The sequence below is a fragment of the Egretta garzetta genome, unplaced genomic scaffold, assembly GCF_000687185.1.
Source record: "Egretta garzetta isolate BGI_Z169 unplaced genomic scaffold, ASM68718v1 scaffold87, whole genome shotgun sequence".
Lineage (NCBI taxonomy): Eukaryota > Metazoa > Chordata > Aves > Pelecaniformes > Ardeidae > Egretta > Egretta garzetta.
This window is the reverse complement of record NW_009260286.1, coordinates 3,408,464-3,414,253: the sequence shown is the minus strand read 5'-3', so window position 1 is coordinate 3,414,253 and position 5,790 is coordinate 3,408,464.

Below are 5,790 nucleotides of genomic sequence, written 5' to 3'. Positions count from 1 at the left end.
TTTTTTCCTTCTTAAATATGTTATCACAGAGGCGCTTCCACCGTCGCTGATTGGCTTGGCCTTGGCCAGTGGTGGACGCAGGGAAAACTTCTGGCAGCTTCTCACAGAAGCCACCCCTGTAGCCCCCCCACTACCAAGACCTTGCCACACAAACCCAATACATCTCCCTGTAAAGCTCTATGCACTGTGATAAGCCATGAAAGCCGTGACCATCTAGAATGTGTTTCGTACAGAGATTCAGGCAGGACCTCTACTCTAACATCTACAAAGTGATTTAGCAGGAGCGCTTTAGCGCAGTGCAGGGCTTCGGAGAGAAGTTAGAAAATAAAAAAAGCCCCATCTGTTATTTCCTTTTCACTGCCTGTTTTGGGGATGGAGTGGAGAGAGTGTAATATGCCTTGCTTGGCAAGACCATCTCCATGTTGTATTGGTTTCCCATGTCAGTATGTCTCCCTAGTGGACAAGCTACCAGTCTACCTACTAATTAGTCTGTTTACTCAAAATTCTCATCAGACAGGAAGCATGCTATATTTTATGAAAATAGATTCTCCTAAGGTTTTGTCTCAGTTTTCTTCATAATATCTTGCCACTTAATCAAATTCTTTTTCTGAAATGTACTGCATCTGTTTTAAATAATTCATCAGCTTAGAGTGTATCTCTGCAATCACTCAGAGAATGACTGATACAAGAGCCTGTAATGTGTTACTATGTTTTGATGGAAATAAGGGGCTGGATCATGGTATTCCTTCACAGCAGCTCAGAGAAGTGGATGAAAAGGCAGAAGGAGTGCAACTTTATTTGCCAAAACTAAATTTTAGGTGTCCCTAAGGCCCCAAAAGCCTCTTTGTTCAGCTTCGAATCTGCTAGTGGACATGCCCATCATTGAAACCACCTCAATACTGTTGACGTGTTCACACCTCAATCTGCTCGGTTCCAGAACACATACTTTATGCCAGCTACCTCCTGTGTCAGGGTGAGACATCTTTTGGGGGGGACTTGTCTCAGCATATCCCTTGGGCTGTGCCTGTTGAGGAGACAGACTGGTGGAGAAACATCCGATCCATGAATCACACCAGTGACTGCTTTCTGAACAGTTCAATGCCATTGGGAGCAACTTTGCCAGCTCAGGTGTGTTTGAACCAAGCCATGTTGTAAGGTGGATGTGCCTAGGTGCTGGAGCAGGGGATTTAGCTGCCTGTCATCATCCAGCTTTGGTTGAGAGGGAGTTTGCAAGCTTGAAGGCATTAAAAAGAGCAATCTTCTCCCTTTGAATCCTCTTGCTCAGGCAGTAGGGTAGTCTTTGCAGAGGCTATCCTTGGCTCCAACCCACCTGCTAACCCAAGGGAAGAGGGTGTTGTCACAGGCTGCCAAAGCCAGTGGCACAATAGAGGCAAGGCTGGCGCAGCTCCCAGGTCCAGCTGGCCGTGGGGCTAAGCATGTATTCCCGGTAGGCACATGAGCACAGACAGGCATTTTCAACATGTAGCTACATACATACATGGCCAGAGGCATATTCAACATGTATCAACATACATACATGGCCAGCAACACAGAAATGCTCAACACACACAAACACAAACAGCGCCAAGGGTCTCATCCTATTCTGCTCTCTAGCTGATCAGGATGAAAGCCCATTGGTGGAGTACATATATATATTTATACAGATATATGTATGACGTGGAGCCCTCTAGCCACTGGCCCAAGACACTCAGTCTACACGATAGCTGGCCCCTGGACCCTCTCATCTCCAGTTGGCTCTTGCACAAACACATGAAAACAGGTCTCTCAGTTGACTTCCAGACTCCACGATCTCCCCAGTAGCTGATCAGGACCTCCTGGTCTCTCCAGTAGCCAACGCACAGACCTCTGGTGCGTCCAGCATCCAGCCCAGGCTTACGGCTGCTCTGATACCTGGCTCCCAAAGCCTCTTACCCTACTCACCAGCTACTCTGGCTCAACATTCACCAGTGATCACACACCGACACACACACCCACCAACACACACGCACTCTGGTCTCCCCACTTGCTGACACTGCCGGCACATGGTCCCTGTGACGTGTGGCCACCCAGGCCCCCAAACACACACATGCATGCAGAGTCCCTCACCCAGGAGAAGTATCTGAGATGGGATTTGGTGAGAAGACATACAACTAGCCAACTCTTCACGTGCTACTCGCCCCTTTTACCCCCTTATCACTCTGTTTTCCCATGCTTATTCCTTCTCAAACCACCCAGACCCCTCCCTTTCCCCACTCTTGGTCCCCCCCTAAAAATCCCATAGTAAGTGCTGTGCAACCTCAAGATCATACAATCATAGAAAGAATCGTTTAGGTTAGAAAGGACCTTTAAGATCATCATGTCCAACCGTTAACCTAGCACTGCCATCCCACCACTAAACCATGGCCCTAAGCACCTCATCTGCCCGGCTTTTAAATACCTCCAGGGATGGGGACTCGACCACTTCCCTGGGCAGCCCATTCCAATGCTTGACAACCCTTTTGGTGAAGAAATTTTTCTTAATGTCCAACCTAAACCTCCCCTGGTGCAACCTGAGGCCATTTTCCCTTGTCCTATCACCCTTTACCTGGGAGAAGAGACCAACACTCACTTCACTACAACCTCCTTTCAGGTAGTTGTAGAGGGCAATAAGGTCTCCCCTCAGCCTCCTCTTCTCCAGACTAAACAACCCCAGATGCTCCTCCATAATATGTCCTGCACCCCTGAGGCAGTAACTTACCCCCCTCAGTCTATAAGAGCCTTTGCCCTGAGCCCAGGGTACAGGATGTCCCCCTGCTCCCTGAGTTGAGGCTCCCCTGGGACAGCCCTAGGAGGGGCTGCGTGAGGGCTCATGTCCCCAGCCATGTTATTGGGGTTCCCCTCCCCGCCTCTGTGCTCCTTCATATTTGGGGGTGAGGCTTTAGTCACGCTCCCCGGCCACCATGGAAAGACACTTTCGGGTTTGCCTGCTACTGCCTGGCCCACAGGCTCTGCCCATCACTGACCACTGTTTGCCACCGCTTACCCCTGGAAGGAGATGAAATGTGGCTGTGTTTAAGGCCTTTGGCAGGCTAAGTCTAAATAAATATTTATCAGCAGCCAAATGTAGAAGAGAGACCTAATAAAAATGCATCATTTGGAAGGCTCCCTGTCCACCAGTTTTCTGTGGGAAGGTAAATTTAAATTAATGCTGCACTAAAACACTGCTTTGCTATTAAAAACGATGAATGGGTCCAGGTACATTTCCACTGACCCGCTGTAAACATGGTATATGCTGCATTAGTAGTAAATTGCCAGCAGATAACAGTGCTCTGAAATACGTTGGAGGCAGCTCAGACTTCTGCTTCTTTTCATCCCAGTCTCATTGGAAAGGGCACACTGGCTTCCTCCTCAACAACTGGAGCTCAAGGCCCACAGGACTCAGTCAGCCCCTGCCGTGGTAGCCAGAGCATCACCACACTGCCCTTCGCTGAGCCAATGCTTCAGCCTTGAGCAGGGACCATGGAGGGAAAGCTGGGGCTTGGGAATGAGCAGCATTCAACCAAACTTGTTATTTTCCTCTGCTCCCACCCAGACAGCTGGATTGCCATCACAAGACAGACTTGACTTTATAATTAGATGGGTACAGAAAAGTGTCGCAGTGACACGTACCAGGCTTTTTTGACACACTTCTGTGACGACAGCCATATGGATCAAGAGATGAGATTGCAAACTCAGCATCACCTTTTTGTTACGTGTTTGTACAGTTCCTAACATGAGGGGCTGAACCACCCCAGGGGAGAGGGAGGAGCTCCTGGCGGTGGCAGGGTCTCATGAGGACCCTTGCTGCTGCCTGGCCACAACCCAAATGCTTTAAGACAAGAGCAAACCATCATGTCTGGTAAACAGCTATCCGGAGATCTTCCCAGATTCTCAATCTGCCAAGAAAAGAGGTTAATACAGCTCCAGCACTGCAGTTGCTTCTCTACGGGTCACACACCCACCTCAAAGACCCCCGGGAAGAGGAAGAGCCCAGGGTCAGGCCTTACTCACCGAGACCCATCGGGAAGCCGTCCCCCTGGCGCAGGACCCGCTCCTGGCACTCGGTCCGTTGCCCTAACTCAGCCACAAATTAGTGTTAAACATAAATGTTATTTATCCCTAATTAATTATTAAGGCAGTATGTAACAGCACTCAAGAAAGATCATATTCGTATGTGTCTGGATGCAACACAGCCTTCCCTAAATCACACTGAAAGCTGATTTCCCTCCTGATAGATAGCAGATTACTTCAGGCTTGGTGCTTGGTACATAAAGGAGAAAATTTGTTACCCTTTTGGTAAATCAGTAGGCTCTTGGCAAACGGGGTTCGGTGCAGTTAATCATCTTGAAGGCACCATCTGCCTGTGTGCCAAGGTACAGCAGGAGAAACACCCCACCACCCGTCAGAGGGCTCTGCCGCGGGCAGGCACACAGGGACGCGCTGCGGGGCTGCAAAGCCCTGGCACGGCACGGCTTGCACCGCTCGCCGCAGCTGAAACGCTCCCAAGCCCGGCTGAAGTTGCAGGAGGATCAGGGGGCTGCAAGTTCGGAGCTCGCCAGGGGCTCTGCCACGTACCCCCCAGGCCTTCTGCTCCACAGACAGGGGCCATGCCTCTGCCTGACGCCCAAAAAGCAGCTGAATGTCGTAAAAAATGCTGAAAAAAGTCCAGCTGCCTGAGGCATCGCCACTGGTGCGTGCAGCTCCTCAACACCTCACCAGCATGTGGAGGATGTGAGAAATCCTGTGGCAGAGCTCACTGGCTACGGAGCATCACTCGCTGCCATATGAGGCTCCAGTATGAGCCATCCCCAGCCAGGCAGGGTCTCCTCCCGCCCAAAGGAGCTCCGTGCCTCTCCAGCAGACAAAAGCAAAAAGCTGAGGGAGGACCTTCCCTGCAGGGCCAGGATGGGTTGGAGAGGCTGGAGCTGAACCCCAGGGAGGAATGAAGCTGGTGACACGCTGTAGCACAAGCAAGGGAGCGCTGGCCGGGCTTATGGTGGGCATAGCTGCGGCAGAAGTCCTGGCTGCTGCCTCTGGAGATGTTTTCGAGAGCAGCTGCTGCTGGGGTGGGGGAAGGACCCTCACGCCAAAGCATGCGGCTTCCCCAGCCTGTCTGCCGGGTCTCTGCCTTCCCGGCGTGGGACCTGCAGAACGCCCAGCTGGCTCCAGCGAGCCAGGGGGAAACAGGCAGGAGCCAAGGGCAGTGTGCTTCTCTGATTCACAGACGTGGCTTTGTCTGTGGGATATCAGCTATGAGATTCAGAAATTAATTCAGCTTGGGAGCTTTGGATGACTCAGACTGCTATGAAAACACCCCAGGGCACAAATGAGATGTAGGGCAAATTCACCCTAAGGGTATCTCTCAATGGACTTTAACAGAGGATAAATTTAATTTGCAGAACTAAAGCATATTTTATTTACTCTTCCTAAGTAGCATTTTAAATTGAAATATTCAAATAGACGATCACGAGGCCCTTAATGGGTTGCATTTATTGAAAAAGAGTTTGACTTAAATTCCTCAACCTCGGAGTCCCAGGCATATTTTTCCCCCCCAAGTGAACTGTCTGCTGAATTTCTCTATTGCACTAACATATGAAAACCTGAATTCACCGAATAAACAGACAAGATGACACAGCACTGACACTAAGCTGTGCACAACCCACCCAGCAATCCTGCTGGAAGATGCCTGGAAGTCTCAATGGAAAAGCAGGATGCAGTAGTCCTATGTCCTCTCACAAGTTCATAAAGACAGAGCTCCTTCTCGTGCATCAC